The sequence below is a fragment of the Pezoporus flaviventris genome, unplaced genomic scaffold, assembly GCF_033815535.1.
Source record: "Pezoporus flaviventris isolate CSIRO_AGI_PZ_B2104156 unplaced genomic scaffold, CSIRO_AGI_Pfla_v1 ptg000001l, whole genome shotgun sequence".
In the NCBI taxonomy this organism is placed as follows: Eukaryota; Metazoa; Chordata; class Aves; order Psittaciformes; family Psittacidae; genus Pezoporus; species Pezoporus flaviventris.
Window position 1 is genome coordinate 9,592,690 of NW_026892549.1, and position 26,044 is coordinate 9,618,733.

General features: G+C 39.4%; 2 protein-coding genes across 4 annotated transcripts in view; both read right to left on the bottom strand.

Annotated features, from left to right (window-relative positions):
- The window catches only part of NCKAP5 (NCK associated protein 5), a 507,525-nt gene that overhangs the window by 446,691 nt on the left and 34,790 nt on the right, over nt 1-26,044 (bottom strand). The gene's annotated exons all lie outside the window — the stretch shown is intronic.
- ZRANB3 (zinc finger RANBP2-type containing 3) overlaps nt 3,091-26,044 on the bottom strand; it is a 487,195-nt gene continuing 464,241 nt past the window's right edge. The window contains exon 19 of the mRNA XM_061443528.1: nt 3,091-3,108. The gene's annotated coding sequence lies outside the window, so the exon portion shown is untranslated. The remainder of the gene's footprint in view (nt 3,109-26,044) is intronic.

Below are 26,044 nucleotides of genomic sequence, written 5' to 3' on the forward strand. Positions count from 1 at the left end.
TTAAAAAATATAATTTTCATATTCTTCCCTCATAGATAACATGTAACAGCCCAGTGCAGATGTTTAAAAATATCTGAAACACCTACCTCTATCCTAGGGCTTCTTACTGAGAATTGAGACAGGGAAGACGCAGAGAAGTCCATGGCTGCTCATTCTTATTACATTTACAGGCTTAAATTTCCATTAACCAAACAGGTCGAGAAAGACTAATGGATATGCAGCACAGGAGATTAAGGACCCCTCAAAAAGCTGAATGTTTTGTTTATGTACATTCCTATCAATCTCTTGGCCATCAGCACTCAGAGCTTGTAATAAAATAATGCCTGAAAGTCCATTTCAAGGACATTATTTTCAATAAATATTAGAAACTATAACATTCTCATTATCTTAATTAAGGTAAGACAACCTGCAAAGACTGTTTGTTTTTTTACTTGAACTGTGTATTGGCACAGCACATTATGGTAATCCAGTGTTACCAAAGAGACTGGTAAAAATCTGATTTCTGTGAAATGAGGCTCTGATCCAGGACACCAGCCATACCAGCAGATCATTAGGACCATCAGTGTTGGGGAAGTTCCTTGTGAGCACCAAATTCTATTATTTCAGAAGAAAGTTCCAGATTGTACTTTAATCACTCAGGTTTTCACCACTACTTAGCAATTATTATAACAATGTGTGTTATTTCACATGTTCTTTTAATAATAGCACTTGGAACTTTCTACAGCATGAGAGGATTCAGTATCCAAACCTTCCCAGAAGGCAGGCAAATAGCAAATGTCATACTCTCATAATGCGTTTAGGTACTGTATAGATGGGACATAATTAAAGTAAGACTTAATTAAAGCTTTTCTTTTCCAGAGACGGACAGGTAAAACATAACTTACTGTATTCTTGAGTACAAAGGAGTCTAAAATTGTCTTCACAATTATACAACTGCAGACTCTCAGCACAGCAAAGGAGAAATACAGTAACAGTTGGGAAGAAGATTTGCTTCCACCTGTTCCCATTTCACTCAATTTCTAATCCCTTGAAACAAAGCCAGCAGGATCTATTCTCTTTAGTATAGAAAACTGAAATTTGCAGCACTCTCCTAAAAGATTCTAGAGGTGATCCATTCTGCTCGTGCTAAACTGTACTGCTTTCAGTGGCGCACCACAAAAATCCACCTGGAACCAGCCACTTCAAAGTGCGTCCTTGGGCAAGTTACTTAACTTTGTTGTTTAACAACTTCATTTCTTTATGGCAGTACTCACCACTTACTATCTGGAGGTACAGAAAGTACATCCAAAAAGGGAGTGTCAGCCACCACATTACTGAACATTATATAAACTTAGTGTTGGTTACTTTATGTTTGGAGTGAGATCCCTGAGGTGATGCCTGGCCTCAGTAGTCAGTATGATGCATGGAGAGAGACTGAAAAGAAAAACAAAAAAAACCCAAAACAGCAGCATGTGCTGAAGTCAGGACTTTAACATGAAGTCACATATTAAACCTCAGTCCCTCTTGTACCTGAAGAACAGATTCAGAGTTGTATAGAAATCTTTCTGCCTACTTTGATTCTAATTTGTGGTTCCATCTCTTAAAAGTATTTGGCAATAACAGTTCTCTGAAAAGCCTTTACGCATAAAGCTACCAGAGGAAGTAACCTATTACTGTATATTTTCCAAAGAGCACCTAACAGTAAAGTGTGTTAAGGAAAGGTACCACCAGTCAGTATTTTCTACGCAAGCAGCAAGCCAGCAACAGACCCCTGCCCCAGCAGTGTGGTGCCTACCACAGAGACCCTCATGGTTAGCTCTGATGAAAGGGATGCCTGTGCTTCAGCCCCAGGTCCCTCTTGAACACTAAATTTCTGCCTAGTTGCCAAGATGAAGCCCTGCAAGGGGTGAACAGACCCTCATTCTGCAAAGCCTCCCCTCCACTGCAGGTGACAATGGAAGGGCAGACTGCCTGCTCAGTGCCCTCACCAGGTAAAACTGACTGACAGTAATGGGCTTTACCAAGGGTATATAACCAAGAAGGCTGGACTGCATTAATGTGAAGAGCTGATTAGTTTACATCCACTTTAGGCCTACTGCAGCATTATTTCCTTGTACTAAAGCAAGGTGGGAAAACTTCTTTTGAAAACTAGCCTGTATGTTTTAAAATATGAACTTAAACAGTGAAGTTACAGGTGGCCTTGGCTGCAAGGTCTGAATGGCCGTAATGTGTATTGCACAAATTTGGGTGACTGGACCTTTGTGCAGAAGTCTTATACTCTCAGCAGCTGCTGGTATGGCTGTTGGTTTGAGTTCCAGGGTGATGCAAAGGCAAAAAACAGCTTGAAAAGGCAGAGCTGAGGTAGAAACAAGAGAACTGACATCTGCCAGTCAGCCTCAGTTTTACTGTCACTGTCTCCTCTTTCAGTTCCTCACCCTGCAGAAAGGGATAACCTTCTCAAATGGCTACAGTAGCAAGAGACAAGGAATTTATCCATGAAATCCCCCGCTGGAAGCATATACAAGAGCTAAACATTGTTTTATTACATGAGAAATACCATTCTTTAAAAAATCTATTCTAGTCACAACGCTAAACTAGATTTTCCTGAGAATAGGTGATATTTTAGCAGAATTTTCTTTGATCACAGGGGCATGGGAAAGAGAGTGGGACAGAGTTACAGCATGACTAGTAATCAAATCCAAACTATCTAATGTCATAAAGTAGGACACAGAGCTCTACATATTATTTGTAAGATCTTCCAATTGCTTCACTTATCCTCCAAAAGCCAGTGAAGCTTTCTGAACACAGCAGAGAATGATACGGTCAATCCTCCTGCACCAAGTAATTACATGGTTGAATTCTGAACAAACAGAGCACTGTAGGACAGTAGTATTTACAATTACTCAAATTAGTGGACATGATACATAAACACTCCCAGCAGAAAGAGAGCATTTTGGTCAATGAACCAGCAAACAGAAAGAAAAAGGCAAAAGGGGTGACAGAAAGTATGAAAATAAAACAGCCACAGTCTGGGAAAAAGCAGAAGTTTGGTATTTCAATCTGCCACACCACAAATTCAGGTTTAAGGATTTTTTTCCTTCTTCACATCATTCCTCCATTTTCTGAGGCCTTTAGGTACTACAGTATGGGCAGCTGGATTTTCTGTTCTGTTTCTTTTTCCAAGATGACAATAAGCATTCACTAGATCAAATGAGATTTGTGCCAGGACAGTTTTTGCCCTGCACCTTCTTGACCACACAGCCCACAGACGGGTTTTATCTAAGTTCAAAATAATGTAAGGGATTACTTAACGCATCTCCTGAAGACAAAGCACTTTTAAGCATATTCATAGTGCAGGTCTGAGAAAGGACAGCTGGATGTCTGCAGGAACAAATGTGGGGTTTGTTTATAGTTGTAGTTTCCAGAGCCTCAGCAGTGATGCTCTGAGTCAGTACATCCTCTAGCTACCCAGGTCAGAGCCATGTACGTTGAAGCCATATTAACCATTCTCCACTTGCAAAGGAGATTTAAACACACTGATCCTGCAAATGATTGCCTACGCTAGTTTTCTACTCCAGAAATCCTATTTAAGGGTCTCGTGTTGATACACATTGAGAGTGAATCAGGCCCTGGGTATTTTGACAGTAAAACAGCACTTAACTTTTAAATATACTGCTCAGCTGTAGACATATTAAATCCAAATGAACTGCATGTCTAAGGCAATTTTCTTCCTTGCATGACAAACCTAGGTTGCTCTTATTCTGAACCCTAAATAGACCTCTCCTGTCTGTATTTAGCCAAATATTTTGCTGCAAAACTTCAACAAAGGGGATGATGATTCACCTGAATTATAGCTACAGGTCTGTAGTAACTCCTTGCAAGGATGCTTGTATGCTTAACACACCCATGGGACCGCTTGCAAAATAATCCACAGGAATGTACGTTATAAAAAAGCAGTCATAAACATACCAAGATGGAAGCTTGACTGGGATTTAGTCAGTTAAAACAAACATTTTGTGTTAAGCAATTAGAATCACAATTAAAAGGTGTCATCTTGACTAAGTAGTACATGTATATGGTTCACATAAAAGGAACTGTTAGCTCTTAGGTCAGCAAGTGCATTCTTAACAATTGCAAGCAGAAGGGGCAGATAAAGAGCCCAAGATGAGGTTGGCCTTGTATCACGCATGAAGATTGATTGAGCCAGAGCAATTGCAATAACAAGCACTTCAATCATGCCCTAGGCCTCACTAGAAAAGCGCTTTTAAAAGGCAACAATAGAGACACTACTGCTGATACAGGAAAACTACAGTGTGTATCATCTGGATCTCCCAGATGCTAGGCTGTGCACTCATGATGGATTGACTTGTCTATACCATGGGAGCACGTGGGGAGCACTTCATTGTTCTGTTCTTTTGCCACTCTTCTCTGGACTTAGTCCTCACAGTAACTGGGCACTAGGCTGCATGGGGCCTTAATGGCATCACATTACTTTTTTTCCTGACATATGATTGCTATGATCTGGTTATTACTTTTCTTTAAATAAATAAATAAATAAAATTGTACAAGTTCTGTCTTTTATTGCACAAAAAGTAGTTGCAAATTAAGACCCAGATGATAAGTCTTAACAACCATAGCAGATATAACATATTTGATATCCTATTTTTATTCTACTGTCATGTTGCAATTAAAATGAAAGACTTGCCACTTCCCAATTAAAAATCTCCAGATGGATGTTGACTGGGCATGCCAGATAGATAGCATTAAAAAAAAAAAAAAAAAAGAGGGAATTTATCTTGATATTGTCAACAAGTCAAGTTGTAGGGGAGCGTAGGGGAATAATGAGTTATATTCATCCAGGAAAATGGCAACACCTTTTGTCTACAGCAGCCTGCAGCTGCACAGTGGGGAATTTACAGGAATTCAGCAACCTTTTGATATGGAAAAGGTACACACTGTATGGAAAATATAATAGGAGTATGCATTCATTTTGTCAAAGATCAGGACTATGAATCCCTGTACAAGTGATGCCATGCAGCACAGGAGCTATTGTGGCCTTCAAGGATCTCCAGATTGTCTGAGTTTTTTCTATTCTGTTTTGTGGGATGGATTCTATCTGCCATGGAGTTACTGTCATAATTTCTATTTATTCTGATCGTACAAGAAGAAATCACTGGACATTTGTGGGACTCGGTGTCATTTCACAGAAGATGCAGAAAACCTACCAAACCGTAGAGTATTAAAGTTAATCTGGGAGAGGAGAGGGGAAAAAAAGCAATATTTTATAGAGAATAACTTGGAGCACTGGAAGACCATTATAACAAAAAAACAATTACCTAAATGGAACCTAGGTCTTTGATAGATGAATAAGAGGGAGGATGGGCTCCTCACTGCTGCATGAAGAGTTCTGCTTCCTCTGTTCCACCACCTACTCATGTCATATCCCAGTGAAGAAAGCTGAGTATAAGGATCACTGGAGATTTAAAGAAAGATGTGCTAATCTGTGGTTTAATAATTATAAGCAAAGAGTGTACAATTTGTTAAGTTTCAAGCCAAGTTTAGTCGTATTTCCCCAGCACAGCAAATACACCTACCCCTCTGGCAAGAAAATGAAAGACGTAAGAATCAAGAACAAACATGTACTGCTGGAGGACGCACATTGCATTTTTAAGTTCAGACACTTAAAAGTTTTCACTATAAAGCAGTTAATGATGGGCCAAAATCCCAAAGGTTTTTTATTCTCCTTCACCAGCTGTCAGCTTCAGCTGCAGATAAAACAGGATCCTGATTCAAGCTTGGTAGATAAAACCAGCAAAGCATGTGAAGTTTAGATCATTCCCACAAATGCTAGTAAATACCTTACACACAAGACCGTGATGATTCTCAGTGTGCTTTTTTTCTTTTCTTCTTGTTTTGCAAATAGCAAAACCATCAAATTTCTATTTTTGTGTTTGGAAAATCAGTTATCTCCATAAACCTGTGAACTTGGCCCAAGAGACAAAGACCTTAAAGAAGTTACTGCAAACTGAGACAAGAGTTAAGTGTTGCAGTGCATGTCTGATGTATGTAAAGCAGCCCCAAATGCACACAGAAGTGCCACTGGGCATTCTTCCATGAAACGGATGGATATTGTTTTGTTCTATTGACTTCATTACCAACTTGATTTCAAACAACATACTGTAACACAAATCTGTAAGCAAAATGTATTCAGATTGACAGAGCCTGTGAAATCTGTGGAAACAATGATTTTTATTCAAAATTCCTGACTTCCTCAAATCATGAAGTTTGCACCAAAACGAAGATGATAAAATTAATCTACCATTATTTTATGGGTTTCTAAATCAGGCCTGATAGCTGATTTACAGATTAGCACTGAGGGCGCATAAAGAAGAAAATCACTTCACAGAAATAAGAACACGAAGAGTTTCAGAGAATGGGAAGTGTATCATCAGTCAAATATTTCTCTGTAATAACTGTCATTCATCTTAATATACCTTCCTGTCCTCCTGCTTTATTTGAGATGGAAAAAAATCTGATAAAACTTGGTACATTATTTGATGTATTACTTAGGCTGGTGCATTTTGTTTTGCATTTTGCAGGTACCAGACCCATAGAGGAAATATAACTTTAGATTCCAATGAAACCAGAATGTACTTTTTAAAATCTACATCTACGTGAATGCTGGTGTTCTTCATATTAGAGAAAGAAACATTACCAAAAAAAGAAAAAAGACAGGATATTAAGTGATTTAAATCACAGTACAGCCTCAACAACCAGCTGTGAAAAGAGCCAGATTCTAGATGAAATCGACTGTAACATATTTACAAAAGAAAGCAAGGAACATAACCTTTGACTTTCCCCTAGGCGTCATAAAAGAGATTCAGTTGTGATTTAAGAGACCTGAGGCAGGAAGGTATCACAAAGCATGGCAGACTTGTTGGGGGGGGGGGGGCGGGGGTGGAAACAACAAACTAAACCAAATTTAGTTACTTAAAACATTATACACAAGATTATTTGCAATTAATTATATACTTTTCATCCCCTCTCTTCTTTCCTTCCAAAGAGTATAAAAATTGATCATTGTACTGATGTGAATCAATGCAAAGTATTTTTAAGGAAGAAAATTAAAAATTTAGAAGTACTTTTTGCAGCACAGTGAGACTAAAGCACCAGAAGCTAAACAGCAGCAGGTCCTGCTCTATCCCTCTGCCAATGATTTGATGTTCAGACCTGCACCAAAACCCTAACCTTCCCTCAGTAAAGTAAACTAGAGGAGAATTCAGAATTTACTTAACGATTTAACTACTTCATTTTACCATAGCTTTTACTACCTTCCTAGTGCCTTACACATACCCAAGAAGCCATTGACTTGAAGCACTAGAAGCTGAGGCTACTAATGCACAAGCTTCAGTCAGGTTTCACTGAAGACCAACCTTGCAGCTCTTCCTTCACAGTGAAAAAGGTCCTGCTTGCCTTCCCATCTCACCCCCCATTTTTATTTCAGATGGACCTGTTGTAGCTCTGTTCAGTCTCTCTTAACCTAATGCCACCTGCTCCATTTCTCCTCCACTTACACAACATTTGAGCAGACGTGCTACCCAAGGAATCCTTCCCTGTGTTTCCAATTTACCAGACAACAACACAAGCCTTCAGGTAAACCTGTGGTATAGCATCAGTCAGATCCATAATTAGCGGAAATACGCCCATAAGACATTTTCATATTTAGTGAAGAAGAAAAATGAAATTGAGCATCAAAAAATATCAGTCAGGTGCTCTATGAATCATGATGTGATTTGAAGCTGAATTCCTTAATAACAATGTTTTTGCTGACACATGTTGCTTGCATTTGTCTTCAGAACTGTGTTAATAATGAGTAATTCCACTTAGAAAATATTTACATAAATTATTTATTCTTATGTCACAGGCATAGATGGTGTCTTCTTTAAGTGGAAACAGCAACCAGGAAATTATTAATACTGCAGCAAATTTTAATGTGTTGCCCTGGTATATCCCACCAGAAGTCCATACACACACAAAGGCTGTGATTCCAACCTCAGTTACTGCCACTTGGAAGAAACAAGGCTGTGCCAGCCCTTGGTTTTGGACCCTATGCTGCATTCCGCCAGCCAGACAAAACTTCAGAAGTTCCCACCACTGGGGTGGTTTTCGAAGCCTTGCAACCACAATTTAGATACATGTGTATAACATTTACAAGATGAATTAATATGTCGGGTAGAAAACTATTTGTCATATTTCACTAAACCCACACCATTTTCCTATACTAATACTAATACTAATACTAGTGCAATGCACTGTAAAGTGGGTCAAGGGGATTATTGTTCTCTTCTGGAAAGACTGTCTGTGGAGAACAAAAAGAATAATTCAGGGCTATGCTGACAGATTTTAGATGCAAGGCAATAAGGGCCATGGTGATTCTGAACTCAGAAACACAAAGACAGCAAAACTCAGAAAAAAGCTGAACTGTACATCAACCATGAAACATTATTCTCCTCCAGGAACAGTTAAGTTTCCAATCCAAAATCAAGTTTTTAGACTATCTTTAACACCCAGTAGGAAACCCATCTGAGAGAGTAGGACAATGAAGGCAAAACAGAAAAATCTTTCCAGACTGCAATTCTCATCAATTATTGTCAACAATTAATACCTAATCACACATTTTAAATAATAGTTTGCGTTTGCACTAATGAGTTTGTAAATTATGGAGTAAGGATAAAATTAGAAAGACCTTTACTGATGCTTTTGTTTATCAAAGCATCAAAGACGTTTTTGCTTTTATTTTGCATCACTTTTAAAGATACTCAGTTGTAGGTAAGAAATATAATAGCTTGTGTCTGTGTTAGGTTTAACAGCTAAATTTAAATGGTCTACCATGCTTTCAAAGCTGCCAATTGCAATTGAATATATTCTGCTGAAAACAAAAATGTTGCCTCAGTAAAAAATCTTGCCCCGGAAAATTTTTCCACTTGGTGTTTGCTATAAAAGGGCTGCCCAGTTCAGGCAGAAACAAGCTCTTCTGAAAAGCTAGGAAACCGTAGTTAAATAATATGAAAAATGGACTGGAAGGAAACATCCCATTGATGAAAACAAGGAGTAAAGACAATGCAAAGTGCTGCTGAGCAACGAGATCAAAAGGTTTCCCAGAGTTGTCAAAGTAGTCTAAAGGTAAACCCAGACTGAGATGCAGAATGTGTCTGTCCCTCTAATACTCATTTGAAAATGAGGATAGATAAATAACACTAAAAAGGAATACAATAAAACATTTTCCAACATCATGTGTTTTTCTTCATAGCTGTATCTAAAACTGAACATCCCAGGAATTCTGAAGATGTCTCCCTTAAATTCCTAGCAGAAAATAAACATCTGCTGGGGCTGAAATAGAACCAAGTGGATAAATATCTCAGGTTGAAAATACCCAAAGGATTTTGCATGTCTTCAATATCTTTTTGGACTCTGACTATGGGAGGCAGTGGTGAAATATGGTGTGACGCAAAGTCATAAAAGAGACAAGTAAGGTATGCCCTTGTCTCTAAAAATTCTAGCGTCCAAACACAGCAGGTTCTCTGTTTGCTTTGCATGACTGAAGGGGAAAATTCAAACATGATACATTATTTTCCCTTTTGAACTTGCACTTTTAAACATTTCCAACAGCCTGTGCAGGAGGCAATCAAGAAACTAATGAGATCACTACATATGGCCTTTGGATGTTGCAGCCACTGTGAGCCCTACAAGCCACACTGACTGCTGTATATCATTCGTTTATGACATCTGTCTCTTCAGAGGACAACCCGCTGCAGCAGTACCTATCGTGGGACAGCCAGTTGTCTCTGTTGTGGTCAGGGACAAAAGGCTGATGCAGGCGCTATTCATGCAGTTCAGTGACAGTTGTGCACCACAGCATGACTCTTTGCACTGTCTTCTGCTCAGAGTGTCATACTGAATGGAGCAGGTCATAAGCAAAGTATTTTCCAAAAAGCTATCATCATTTCTAAATTCTGAATGGAAAAACAGTGCAAAAGGCTTACAGACATTTTGTGAGTGTTCCTACCCAAAAGCCATCCTAAATTTTCCAGATTGCTTTGAAGATACAGAGCCAGCTGGCAATTGTGCGGAACCTGTACAATGGACTAATACCTGGTTATCTGGCAGGTTGTGTATTTGATGACTGATCCATGGTTACAAATCACACCATTATATTGTGCTATTTTTATCAAAGTTTCTAGACCTGCTTTTTAAAAATGACCATCATTTCCAAAAGTGAGCAGTGCACAGTCCTAACAGAAATACAGCTCTGGCTCTCTAAATCTCTGTCAGTTTGCTCAAGAGATGGATGAATTTAGCAAAGCTGGAAAGCATTGCTTCCAAGAAAGGTGACATGAGACAGATGCTAGTCATATCCCCTATTTTTTTTTCCCCAAGACACAAATATGCGATTAAATTTACCTCTGCCGTGAAATAAAAGGCAAACCCTTGTTTCTCTGCCTTGGGGTGGAAAAAAAAAAGCTACTTTTTTTTTCAGGGAAAAATATACAAAGACATGCCTGAATATTGCCACAGGCACCCTTAATGATGATTTAAAAGGCATTTCAAATGAAAACCTTGGTGAACCTCCCCTCCTCCCCAAAAAATCAACTGCCAACAGCAAATATTTCTGCTGGCGAACACTTTTCTGCTCTATAAAATTCTTCCCCATTAGGAACCTCCTTCCCCAAAGGACTGGTAAAAAGGGTTTGAGAGAGCTCAATGAATATTGTCAAGTAGAGGCTGCACTTTGCCTTAGGGTCAGAAGGGACCATTAGATAATCTCATCTAACACCTGCATTTAAAAAATAAATAAATAAAAACCACAAACACCACCACAAAACAACAAAAAAGTAACAACCAGGATTTCACCCACTCACTTCTGTACATAGTCGGCAAAATGTTTTAGTTAGCAAGTATCTTCCAGAAAGCCATTCTTCACCCTTGATCATCAAGAAATGGAGGGTCCATTTGGCCAATCCCATATTTTTATATCTATGGAAAGACTACGTGATACTTCCTTGTAAAGAGCCACCCCTGTTCTGGTACTAGTATCCATGCTTGTATTTCTCAAATGTCTCTCTCTGAATGCAGCATCTGCACCTCTGTGGGATGTATTTGAATGGTAGGTGAATGTGCAAGTGCAATACTGAATGTATTAGTAATTTAGGACCCAACTTGTAAAGTTTACACTATGCCCATTAGCAACTGTATCATGATGAATGTTTAAGGCGAATATAAGTTCTAGGGGTACTGAGCCTAGGAGGGTATCTGGAGACAGATCTTAACTGATGCTGCACTACACTGAACTAATTACATATCTGTAAAGCAAAAGGAACTCGCCTGTTAAGAGTTTCCTGGTATGGCTCCTACACTAGCCCATTAATATACCTGGTTATGCAGAAGTCTTGCATTTTTGCTCACATAAAAAAACTCTTAAAACACAAAAACAGAGAGAAGACCTGTTTCACTGCATTTTTTGTTTAAAAGTTATAAAATACTTTAAATTCTAATCAATTGGTTTCTTACTGTTTCTATATTAAAAATCATGGCACTGGCATACAACTTTCAAAGAAAATTTATGTTGATATCTTATATATTTAACATCATAACACATTGCTGAACAGTTTGCTAGCACTTTGCATTTATAATTCATTACAGTATTTTTGCCTACCCTCACTTGCTGGAACATTTTCTATTTGGCAGAAAAAATTCGGATTGGAGTTATTTGTCCATGAGGCAGTTTAGGTCTCTATTTATCAGCATATGATTATCTTGGCTCTGCATTTGTATAACTATGTTGGTTTTCCACAGTATAAAGAAAAGATATTTCTGCCTTGATGTAATGATGAAACAAAATGACATCCAGTGTCCTCATAAAAAGATAAAAGATAATGAAGTAGAGAACAAAAGGAGAAGCCTAAGCTTAACCAGGAATAAATCCAACAAAAATGGAAGACTCTGAGCTTTGAAATGATAGGTATTGTGCCACAGATTTTGAAGTCACTACAACTAAAACTTGTGTTTGAGTATACAAGTGACATACTACAGCATCATTGTCCAGCCAATGTTACTGGGAAGTATCATGCTCAACAGCAACCATTTGTGGAATTAGCCTTCACATGGTCAGAACTGACACCTACTAAACAACTTTAATATGCAAAATTTGTTTAGCCTTCTGTGAATGGTTTCACCAACAGAACTAAATAACTACATAATCTGAAAAAAAATCTTCCCAAATTACATTTGTATTTAAACGACAGTCCCACTCACTGGTTTTTGCTGTTTGCATACAATAGCTGTGAGTAACTGTTTCAGAGCAATCATTGCTAGTGCTCTTAAATTTGCATTCTTGCCCATCCAAAGATAATGAAGTGCTTTGCAAACACTGGCTCTTAATCATTTCAGGAAATACATTTATCCTCAAACGCTACCCTTCTGTGGCTCATAGGGAAATTGCTTTCCCCAACACTGATGCATGCAAGATTTCTTAAGGAGAAATATAGAAGTAGTTTTATACCACACAGCCCTCCTATCTCTGTATTGCATCATTACAAGCTTTCTCCTGTGTCAAAAACTATGCCAACCATCTGCAAAAGGCAGATGTTTTTTCTCTGGGAGAAAAAAATCTAACCCTTTCTCTGGGAGAAAAAACAAGGGGAAAAAGAGATTTACTAGTTTACTACAATTTATGGAAGAAACTTTATCATTATAGAAGAGACTTCATCTTTCACAGCTAGAAAGAAAAAGTATCATGCTCTGTTTTCAGATGCCTCCACTGGGAAGCATCCCTCAAACACTAGATAACCCTGGCAACTCTGGTCTCCTCCAGAAGGGAAAATGGAATTGAAGCTCAGACTTTAGGATTTATAAAGTTGCTTGAGGAAAGCAACTGCAGTTAGAACACATGTGTTTAAAACAAATCTTAGAATTTGTGAAAATCATCAGGACTGAGGCACCTACCTAAGGCTAAATATATGCTCAAGTACTTTACTGATTTAGGACTACAGCTGGGAGGGAAGAGGGACGTCAGCTCAGGCTCTGAAATACCTGTCAATGGGGAAATTAGAAAACAGGTACCCATTTGCCCCCATTCAGTTTCTATGCTAAATAATCTGCACGGACAAGGTTTACTTGCTCATAATCATGTCCTAGCCGGGGAGAGCAAGAAGTCACTAGTATAAAATCAGAGAATCCACATTATGAACACATTTGTGAAAACCTACAGGAAGACACTGCTTTCTCGCAGCTTTAATTTCCATAGCTCCTATGTAAGAACTCGGTACAGGCATTTCAGTGCTTTGCACACAGCATAATAATTCCCTACAAATAGCTACAAGATGAAATAAATAATACTAACTCATTTGCATGCACAGAACTTTAAATCTCAGTGGATATTAAGGCATTTAATAAATTACAGCATGTGATAAGAAGAGAGAATAGATGATGAACTGTCTTGTAGGTTCCTGGACACTGCAGAAAATCTCCTGCAGCCTCTTCCAGAAAGACAAAATAGCAGGTAAGTGATTAGAGTAAATTCCCTGTAGCACAGTATCAGCTACTTATCCAAATTAATATTTTAATGTTAATTTCAGCCCTGTTGCAAACATACATATGCGAATCATCAATATGAAATTTTTTCCAGGTTGCAGAATAGTATATGTATATAGTATAAGAGCAGAATAATCTCCTCAACTACATAACTTTCTCCCCTCTGGCTGGACATTTGTGGGTTACATGAGGTTGTATTTCCTGAGATAGGATAGCCGCGATAGGATTTTGCTATTACTGGGGACACAAACAATATGCACTTTTTAGGATCCCAACACAGGTGGGGAAAGTGGTCTGTTCTGAAGTTCAAGTTGTTACAAAACGCCCCTATACATGAAGGGCTGTATTCAGCTAAAGTATTAAGATCATACTGTCTTCATTTTGTCCCAACTTGTTAAATTTTCTTATACTTCCTTCTTAGAAATATTACAGTTCAAGTGAACTGATCAGAGCCCACTGAGCACAGATCAGCTGTGGATTAAAGATGAATTAAAGTCTTAATTTAATTAAAGGCTAATTAAAGACTGTGCACAAAGAAACCTCCAGACCAAGTGCCTGTCATCTTATCTAAGCATGACTATTAAAGTAATTTCTCCAGCTGTAATTGCAAATCTTTGCACAGAACATGGATGCTGCAAATCTTCTTCATGTCTGTTTGAACTGCCAATCCACTCTCATTTTTTACTGTTCTTCTCCATTTCCAGAGTTGCCAGACACAATTTATTCCTTATGAATCAGAAATAGCTACCTTTTGTCAGCTGGTATTTCTCCAGATGTTTTGTGATCTCACATCTTATTAATGTCTCCAAGATATTGCCTGCCAGTAAGGTTAGGCACATAAACCTGTAATTGTTTGTCTCTTGCCCTTCCAAATGGCTCCCATGCTGACTAACAGGTCTCATCAACAAGGTCAGCCAGAGAAAGCATGGGTATAGCCCTTCACAAGTCACAATGTATTTTTCATTCATTCAGTGACCACGGTGTTTTCAATTGTATATATCTAAAATATAGATCTACTGGCGCAAAGCCTGCTAATCCAATGGTGAAATGGGAATGGAACAGATATAAATAAAAAGAGGAAAATGAAAGAGGGAGAGATGTTTCCCACACCTATCATTTGAAATCTCATCATTGAAAGAAAATCTCTCTCTGTCTTACAAATAGTCTTTTGTGTCTGGTGTATTTCAAGCTGCTACTAGTCTTCAGGTTATGCCCTGAAAAGAGCCAAAACAGTGAAAAGAGCAAGATGTGACAAGAGAGCTGGCAAGAATCCAGAAGACCTTATTTGCACAGTACAGATTTGAGACAGTCTTAATAACTGGAGATAACCAACTGTTGGCTTTGAGGTTCAAATCTTAAGACATTCAAATTTGATTTACGCTAAAATCTAACAAGTATTTCTGTAAGGGTGGTGGTGTTGACACCTTTACAATTGACTAAGACCAGGTAATGGTGTAACAACAATAATGCTAACTATGCAACATTTGTTAATCCTTGTATCCTTTGAACTAAAAGACCTCAAGCACATTTAGAAACAGCATGGATGTAGCAGAATGCTAAGTATGAATGATCACCTTATAAAAACACTGCTGGCAATACACAGTTACACAAAATCTAGTTGCTTCTGCTGCTATTCCAAATTCAAGTTTGCCTCCATGTCATTAAATAGTTTTCTTTCAAAATCCGTCTTTGCATAGTTTTGGAATACAAAAGAGCATGTCTGTGCATGTGAGGCTGCTTTCCTCCTCTCCCCTTCTTCCTTATCCTTAACAGAAAAAGAGGGGGAGATGCCCCTGTTCACTTATATAAGCTCTAAAAAGCTCATATAAACTCTCACATACAGGAAATTGCTGGCTTGTACTACTTGCTGGACTTCCAGTGAACACAGTCTGTTGTGGTTTTGAAGCCCTCTCACTCAGACAGCTCCCCAGTAAATATAATCTGTCACCACAGGCAGAAAAGAGGTGCCAAGCCTATCAGCAAAGAAGTCTCTTGTAATGTACCCTGGAGAAGGACTCCACTAACAATCAACTGCTACAGGTTGATGGTACCATGCAACATAAAAAGTCTACTCCACAGACAGCCTTTGTGCAAATCCTCCTTCCTAATGCTCTGCTCCCTGTTTTCCACTGGTCAGTTGCTCTGAAACATCTTTCTGTTCCTTCTGTTAAAAAGTGCTTGGGAAGTATCATGATACAAGGTAAAACCCTGACACCAGGCAAGCCAAGTGGCCATTAACATCAGAGACAAGACTTTGCCCAAGGATTCCAGTGCCCAAATGAACCAGCACAGTCATCTTGTCACATTTCTGCACACAGAGCTGGATTAACTCTGTAGATAACGGTTCTCTATCATCTGAGAATTTACACTTTATTTCATCTAATACCAAGTATGAATTTTGTAACCAGCTATTGCATATTAGGCTGCTTCATTTTCCTGATTTATGTTGCTAGTCTCTTGGCGTCTCAGAATATAAATCAAACCACATATAAAAATCATTGCCAAAAAGAAGTAAGATTTATGTACAACTCACAGTGGTCATGCAGCACCTCTAACTGTAAAAGATGTTCTCTAATCAATTTGAGGTATGTCTTTCTCATCTTAGAGCTTTAAAAATATACATTATACTGAAAACCTATTCACAGCACTCCTCAAAGGCTGCATGTTTCTGCAGCCAAATAATGCAGAAATACATTTTACAGGATTATATTGTACACAGTCAAATGGAAACTTGATACTGCCAGTATCAAGAGCAGAATCACTCTTATACCATTTTTTTAGCAAAGAATTAATACTAATGAAATTCAGTGTTCTTGAGGCCCAAATGAAAGGTAAAACTTAATGATAACTTCTTCCATCATTCCTAATGTGATTCACAATGTTTTTTTCTGTTGCTATTGTTGTCATTATGTGAATGCAATTACTTTTAGAATTACAGTGGTTAGTAAAGTCTGCAAAGACAAAGAGAGCTGCATCTATCATAGAGAGTATTACTAAAAACGCAATGCTGCTGCTCTTTAAAACCTTTTGCAGAATGGCTGCATACCATAAAGAGTAAAATTACTTTAACTCAGAGTTTTGAAGTGTGAAAACATTTTTTTTTTCAGACTTCCAAACCAGGTAATTACATTTTTAACTTTTTCACAAGCTTTTTTTCCTGTAGCTTTTCTTGTAAAGCTTAAGAGTTCTAAAACCAAGTAAAATTCTATGTAAAATCTGTAGAAAATTTAAAACTTTAAAAATTGTACTCATGATATTTATGGAAATGTAACAGAACATTTTTCATGCTCAGAAACTAGAATGAAGACACAGATATACAAGAGCAACCAATTTCAGCAAAACCATCTTTCTTGTAAAAAAAATTATCCCCCACTAAAGAAACATAACTTCAAATATTTTCTCAGCCCTATCAACTAATACATTGATGGAAACTCATTTCACTCCTCCTCTAAATACTTCAATGCTATTAGAAATGTAATTCAAGAAGCACAAAAGCATAAAGAAAATTATCAAGACAGGCCAACCATTTATCATAATCATTAAGTAAAATAAAAATAATTGCATTTATATAGATCTTTAGCTATTGGATGAAAGATACACACACAATTTTCACCCAAATCATTAAGAGCCCCCTTCCAGGGAGGGAGAATAGATGATAGCTATCCCCCCTGCATAACACATTCTCAGTTTAGTAGAATGCTACTACATATGATTATAGATCTCTTCGTGAATTTTGTCTGCATCGTTTTCAGTTCACAAACTTTTACTCCTTTAGATCAAATTATCAGAGAGATCTATTTTCCTTAGTCTTCACTGTTCTCCCTGGACCCAAATCCAGAGCGTGAGCAGCACTTTCTCTGTCGACAGAGACCGGGACACAGTTACACCCACAGAACCACAGAACCCCATGTGGAAAATAACTCCAGCTCCAACACAGCAACAGCCCTGGCCACACTAAGACCAGATTTCCCACTTGGGGAAGCAAGGGGAACCCCAGTCCCTGAGCTCAGAGAATTAATATGCCTGACCTCTCCCTCACACAGGAGAGTTTAAAGGTGTGGGTTTCAGTCTAACCTGGACACCTTAAAAACCCAACCGCCCGGTTCAGCTCAAATAGCTTGCAGGTCTGCTCCCCATATATTCCTTTGTGCACCTCACTGAAGGCCTGCAGGGCTGAGGAATGAATTGGGATCTCTCCCCAGCTGATTTTCAGTTCTTGTTCCCAAGCAAATGTCTGGTGGTTTTAAAAAGAAGACACTTCTGGTTTATGGCCCTGACCAGGCATTTGATTTTCACAAGGGAAATAATGCAGAAACAATGATGAATTGTCCAATAACTCCTCCACTAGGAATCCAGAGAGAAAAGACATTGAAGAATTTAAAACCAAAAGCAGAAAATGCCATTTATCTGCACAGTGAGATTTTTTGTTGTTCAGAAAAGTGTGCGAAATGTTACTTTTGTCTGTTTGGTTTTATTGTTTGGGGTTTGTTTGTTTGTTTGTTTAACTAGGTTAATTCTGTTGAGAACATTCGTTCAAAGTTGACCACGACAAGCAAAACTCTCTGCAAATGTTGCTGTAGTTTTCTGTAGCTCAGTATGGCATGCCCTTGAGAGCAGGGATTACACTCTTGCAGAGCAACTGCAGAAATAAACATTTGCTTATTTAGTATGTCCTTTAATCATCAAGTGAATTTCTGCAGTCTGCTGCAGTACTTGCTAATGAATGCTCTATGCTCTTCAGTTTTCTCATCCAGGGTACAAGAATTATCCCAGCTCCCAGGGACCTTACTAACAATTTACACAGGTGGTAAAGCTGTCTGTGTGTATGCATACAGCAGCATATGCATAGCACCATAGACTCATGTCTTTCCTTGCAGAGGAAACAAATAGGGAACCCTCACAGCTGAAACATTATCGTCCTTCTCAATTTGAAAGTCTGCTACTAAACTCCAGCAGAACTAAACCTTTTTCACTGAGATCTGGTTGTGTCTGTCCTGGGTTCAGCAGTAGCAGTCATGTTTTTTCCTTTGTGTTAGCTGGTGCAGTGCTGTGTTTTGACTTCTAGTTTTGAGAACAGCGTTGGTGAAGCCGATGTTTTCGGTTGTTGCTAAGTGATGTTTACCCTGACCAAGGACTCTGTGAGGCTCATGCTCTGCCAGGGAGGAGGGGAAGCTGTGAGGAAGCAGAGACGGGGCGCCTGACCCGGGCTAGCCGGGGAGGTATTCCATACCACAGCACGTCATGCCCGGGGTGGGGGGTAACTGGGAGTTACCCGGAAGGACAGGGGCTTCCGGGTGGAACTCGTTTTCTTGGCCGGTGGTATCGTATTCTCTTCCCTTGTTATTTTCCCTTATCATTGTTTTAGCTGATAGTAGCGGTGGTGATTTGTTGCTGGACTGTTCTTGTCTCAACCCGTAGGAGTTGCACTCTCTCGATCCTCCTCCCCGTTCCTCCGGGAGCGGGGAAGGGGAGAGCCCCGGTGCAGGGAGGGGGGGGAGACGAACACGGACCTTGATTGTTGTCAGCTTGGCACCACTCACTGGCAGTGAGTGAACAAGTTACCTGACTGGGTTTAAACCACGACAGTGTCTCATGACATTTAGGTGTAATGAGAGAAGGACAGTTATAAATCACCATGTGAACACCTTGCATACACTGACATCAGTGCCAAACCTCCCCTTTAACTTCTGAATGGCCAGAATTTTAGCTTCAGATGCTGACACAAAGTCAAGGTCAATCCCAAAAAAATCAACTAAGAGTAGTTGATTTACAGCACTAAAAATTATTATGATCCAGATGAAAACAGAATGAATCATACCAAAATACCCAATCCAGACAAGACACGGATGTCAGGAAAGCTTCTTCAGAAAAGTTTAAAAAGAATCTTTGCAGCATTCCTTTTCATTCATGTCACTTTGTAATTGTCAAAATCATTTCAAATCATTTCAATTCATTCATTCATGTCCAGCTTGAAACATGTTCCAATAACAGCTCTTTGCCACGGTTCTGCATAATGCAGGGAAAGGAGAACTAATTAAAAGAAATACTGTAAATGGCTTAACTTCTTAGACAAGATGGGCATTATTTTCAACCACTGGTATACATGCACTCAATAAAGCACAACCAAACAAAACTCAAATAAAAACCTAAAAAGACTGAAGACATGATTTGCCTTCAAGAAAAGACATTTCAGGATACAGGGAGTAAAGTACTGTAACATTAGGAGAAAGACCCCTCATCCTTTTTAGTCATCCAAGCATTTAATTCCTTATGTGGTCACCCACCTAAACAGAGGGCATAGAACAGATGCAGATGACATTTTTTATAAATTCTCCCCTTTGCACATTGAAAAGTTCCCTCACTGAAATACTTTTTTGTGTTAAGCCTGGTTTTGCATCATCATACAAGGCAATGGGGCTGGGCCACTTGCATCCCATTGTTGTTGAACAGAAACGTGCGCAGCCTTTGTGAGCCTTTTGGCAAGAACTACCCTTGATCTTTTATATATTTATATGGATGCAAATTCTCAGGAATATTCTAAATTGTTACTCATGCTTAATGTCTTCATGCAATTCAGTATCAAATATACTTCCATTATGTATTCAGACCCCATCATTCATTACTGAATGTTATTTACCTCAGAATTAAAGACACTAGAAAGACATATTCACCTGGTGTGAGCTTTTCTGCAAGGTACTTATCTACGTGCATGTACACAAGCAGATATTTTTCAGTGTCCCTCATATGTATCACTAACACTGGGTAGCCTATTTAGGCTTTTGTAGGTGGAGGGGTATGCCTCTGTGTCAGGTTTCACGTGCGTATTATAACAGTAACCACTGTAGTGATGTCAGGATGCCAGGAATAAGAAACTATTACTGACTTCTTAGCTCTTGCTTTTGTTTTGGGTTGAAAAGATAGCACTGTTAGTAGCAATCCTATCATTTCATACTGACAGTTTAAAATGGTTTATAAGTTTTCCCATATTCAGCCATTAACATAGCATATTTATTGATTGTAAATTATGTTTATAAAAGACATCAAAATGAAGCCACTGCTAGAAATACCTATTAAGTGACATGTTCTTGCTAGTTTCTCAGGTCCACTGCATGATGTTTTGGTGCACTGCAGAGATACCATTTCTGACACAAAAGCTCTGTGTAGGGGTTTTAGGAAGATAGGATAGACTGTAATTGGTCTGAAAAAAAAAGACCCTGAGAAATGTGGGACAGCTTCATTGTGAACAAACTTCTATTCATCCACTGAGTCTGATACACTGAGTGACAGCTTATATAGAACTTGGCAGGCTTCACAAAAAGAGAAATAAAAGAAAACTTTTAGCTTTATGACAGGGCAGTAAAATCTTGAGATAAACTAAATCATACAAAGAAGTTTGTATACTGTATCACAGGTTTAAATGAATAGACATAGTCAGAAGAAGATGAAAGAAACCTCCTTTAACGATAGATCCCCTGATTTTTTTAGAGTATTAACTTTCAAAATTCTCACATTTGCTTATTTTCTTATCTATTCTTGCAATTAGGTTAGGAAACCTAAGGCCCAGTTAGAGTTAAACTTGCCTAGGGATGTTAAGGATAACAGGAAGGGATTCTACAGGTACACAGCAAATAAAAAACAGACAACGGAGAATGTAGGCCCCCTAAGGAAGCTCTCGGGAGAACTGGCTACACAGGATTTGGAGAAGGCTGAGGTTCTGAATGACTTCTTTGACTCGGTCTTCACTGGCAAATGCTCTGACCACACCACCCAAGTCTTGGAAGGTAGACGCAGGGACTGTAAGAATGAAGACCTTGGGCCAAGAACCAGGAGAGGAACTGGTTTCAGACCATCTTAAAAATCTGAATGCGCACAAGTCCATGGGACCTGATGAAATCCATCTGTGGGTCCTGAAGGAGCTGGCAAATGAAGTTGCGAAGCCGCTGGCCATCATATTTGAGAAATCATGGCAGTCACGCAAAGTTTCCAATGACTGGGAAAAGGGAAATATAACCCCCATTTTCAAGAAGGGGAAAATGGATGACCCAGGGAATTACAGACCAGTCAGTCTCACCTCTGTGCCTGGCAAAATCTTGGAGCAGGTTCTCCTGGAAGGCATGCTAAGGCACACGAAAAACAACAAGGTGCTTGGTGACAGCCAGCATGGCCTCACTAAGGGGAAATCCTGCCTGACCAATTTGGTGGCCTTCTATGATGGGGCTACAGAACCGATGGACAGGGGTAGAGCAGTTGATGTCATCTACCTGGACTTGTGTAAAGTGTTCAACACTGTCCCACATGACATCCTTGTCTCTAAATTGGAGAGACATCAATTTGATGGATAGACCACTCAGTGGATAAAGAACTGGCTGGATGGCCGCACACAAAGAGCTGTGGTCAATGGCTCAATATCCAGCTGGAGACCAGTAACGAGTGGTATCCCTCAGGGATCGGTGTTGGGACCGGTCTTGTTTAACATCTTTGTCGGTGACATGGACAGTGGGATTGAGTGTGCCCTCAGCAAATTTGCTGATGACACCAAGCTGTGTGGTTCGGTTGATATGCTGGAGGGAAGGAATGCCATCCAGAGGGACCTTGACACACTTGTGAGGTGGGCTGATGCCAACCTCATGAAGTTTAACCATGCCAAGTGCAAGGTCCTACACCTGGGTCAGAGCAATCCCAGGCACAGGTTGGGCAGAGAAGAGATTCAGAGTAGCCCTGCGGAGAAAGACTTGGGGGTGTTGGTTGATAAGAAAATGAACATGAGCAGGTCAGTGTGCACTTGCAGCCCAGAAAGCCAACCGTATCCTGGGCTGCATCAAAAGGAGCGTGACCAGCAGGTCCAAGGAGGTGATCCTGCCCCTCTACTCTGCTCTTGTGAGATCTCACCTGGAGTATTGTGTGCAGTTCTGGTGTCCTCAACATAAAAAGGACATGGAACTTTTGGAACAAGTCCACAGGAGGGCCATGAGGATGATCAGGGGACTGGAGCACCTCCCATATGAAGACAGGCTGAGAAAGTTGGGGCTGTTCAGCCTGGAGAAGAGAAGGCTGCGTGGAGACCTCATAGCAGCCTTCCAGTATCTGAAGGGGGCCTATAGGGATGCTGGGGAGGGACTCTTCATTAGGGACTGTAGTGATAGGACAAGGGGTAATGGGTTAAAACTTAAACAGGGGAAGTTTAGATTGGATATAAGGAGGAAATTCTTTCGTGTTCGGGTGGTGAGGCACTGGAATAGGTTGCCCAGGGAGGCTGTGAATGCTCCATCTCTGGGAGTGTTCAAGACCAGGTTGGACGAGGCCTTGGGTGACATGGTTTAGTGTGAGGTGTCCCTGCCCATGGCAGGGGGGTTGGAACTAGATGATCTTAAGGTCCTTTCCAACCCTAACTATTTTATGATTCTATGATGCTAATATATATTATGCATAAGCAGATAAATTCTCATATTTCTTATCATTATTGTAATTATCTTGACAAGCTTAAATTGCACTAGTAATTTTTTATTCCCTCTTTTATAGGAATACACAGCATGGCCTCAAAACTTGTATCATCTTGCCTTAAAAATTGTGTTAACCCAAACACAACTCTACACCTGCTGAAATCCAACAGATGTTTAGTTCATTACTACGTATGGAGTGTGGGAACTTTTACCATAGTGCTATTTTAATGCACTCTCACTAGATGATTTGATATGGCAGGATGAGTTTTATAGAAATTAAGTCAGCTGTAGCTATAGAACTGGAGATACTCAAGCTGAAATCAATAGACCTCAGGACAGCTCAGCTGTTCATGCAGCTGAAACAGTCACATTGCAAGTAAAGGATTCATAAAGGAAATAAAAATAAATACCTGATGGCAGAGATGTATTTTATATCCTTTTTTCCAACATCATGACATGGCACCTCTAAGGACATGAATGATCAGTTGAACTTAAGTCTCTCTCAAAGTCTGCAGGAAATAACACCCACATAAAAGACTGCCCAAGCTTAAGATTTGTAACAACTCAGACTAGCAGCCTTTCTGAACATAGGAACATCCCTAGTTCCAACCCCAAACGCAGTCCAAGCTTTCCCTTTCCTTACCTCAGTAATTCTTTCTAACCCAAATCTAAACCTGTGGTCCAGACAAACAAGAAACAGCCCTAAAATCAGACCAGATGCCATCCCTGCCCCTACAGCAATGCATGCCACAACCCGAGAACCCTAAAAGTCCTATGTCCCTTTCAGATCTATCAATAAATCTATCTCATTCGACTCTGCCAATTCATATTCTTTCCTTAATGCTATCCCAGTGCTAACTGGTGACTCTTGAAGGCATCTGCCTTATGTCTATCCCAACAACCCCTACTTCATCAAGTTCATCAGTCCTTCTGACCTCCAGCTCTGCCCCCTACTCTTGCTTCAGATTTGTTCTACACACACTCTAGACCATGTTTTGTGCTCTAAGCATATATTTGTACCAACCACTCATCTTTAAGTGTGCTAGAAAATTATTTCTGAAATAAGAGAGAATTCAGTTGAGGCTGCTTGTGATGTCTCTACTTCCTGGTAAGCCATGTAGTAGCTGCATAGAATACTATTTTAGAGTCATGCTGATACCGTACCTGATGCTATTACATACATACATTTGAAACAAACAGGGCCACCACTGCATTCCAAAAATGAACTACAGTGCCACCACTGCCAGATCAGAAAACACAAGGCAACTGCCCTCCTGAGGCAGGGGACAGACCGAACTAATGCCTGTCATTTTTGGTTTGGTTACCTTGACTACAGCTCCTTTCTGTCAAATAGTCCTTCAAGTTAGGTGTTCACTTTGCAAACATATAATCCTAACCTTTTGTTGGGGTATTTCTGACCCTCGTTCATCAGATGCTGACAAAAGTTTCCCTCCAAAATAAAAGATTGCATGAATACAGGCTTTCTTGATTCTTTCATTTTAGCTCCCATTTCCCTATTGAAATCTGAGCTTTAAGGATGAGACAAGCCACTTCCCCCTCAATATGTTTTGCTCTGTATGATTGCTTTGATGTCTACAAATTATAAACCCACGTTTCTGACACATTTTTTCAAATTAGTGAGTGACCTTCATAGCTGGTTGCCATGTGGAGTTCATGCACATATGCTAGTACATAAATGCTATCGAAGTGGAATATCTTCCTTTTTAAGACTTCATTGAAAACTCTTCAAAATTTAAAATCATTAACTCTTTCTGTCAGTTATGTTTGCATACACCATTGCCATTACCCAGGAACAGCAACTGGATGAAGAATATGCACCCACAACAGCTGAAAAGAGCCTTTTCATGGCTCAAAAAAAACTTCTCCCATACAAATACCTGACTTTGACCTCAAAGCAGTTTAATTTTGGAGAAAAAGAGGAGAGGAAGGGTTGAAAATCCAGGGACAGGTTCTCATTTTGTCATTTAACACTGCTTCACTGATTTCAACAAATTTATTGCTCAATATCAGCTGGTGAGGTAAGTCTCAGGATTTTATTATTAGCATTTTACTTCCATTTTAGCAGGGCCACAGTTTTAAAAAGACAGACACTGTCTGACAGAAACAGACTGAAAAGGCAGGAGAGTGTTAAACATTTCCATGGCAACTCTTGAGATAACAGTAACAGCCTACCTAGCCTAGAGGGATAGGTAAGTGAGACTAAAATATGAATGTAACAGAAATACTTTCAAGGTCCTTTTTCAGTTTAAATACATAAATTTGAATTTAGGTACTGTGTAAGTATAGATATTATGAGTCCTATATGTTTAATACAAACAGTAAAAGGACATCTGTTTTACACTGTACAGAATGATTTAGGTGAAAAACCCTTTCCTGAGAAAAGCCTAGGATCTTTGAATGGGGAAAAATAAAGACATATCTTCCCGAGGGAAGTTGCACAGGTTTTGTGTCATTTAAAAGTTCCACCAAAGAGGCAATTAAATTGACCTATCTCATACTTTGTTTCAACATGTAAGTGGTTGACTTAGAAGGTCTAAGCAATTATTTTGTCATCATTTGTGATAAAACAGCTTCTGTCTTCCCAACACCCTTTGCACTAGCACCGTGAGAAAGCCCTGTGGTTGCGAGAAATTGAACAGCAAGAAAAGGCCAGTGGCATGACCAGCAAAACCAGAGCAAGCAAAAAAGCTTAAAAACTTTGGAGGAAAGAAAGGTATTAGTGGAGTCAGATAGCATTGGAAGTGTATTTTAAAAAATTGAGAATGCTTTGGGAAAAAAAAAAAAGCTCAGAATAGCTTTGGATAATAATCTATGAATATCATGGATAACACCAAAATAATCCTATTCCAACACTGGAGGCCTCATTCCATGTGGCTTACACTCAGAGGCAGGAAGTATGGAGGTGAGGCCCTTCAAGCTGATTGCCCCAGCCACACTGCAGGATGACTTAAAAAGCAGACTCTGGGCTGAAGAAACTTGAGCCCCCTGAATTTGGACAAACTACCAATCGTAAT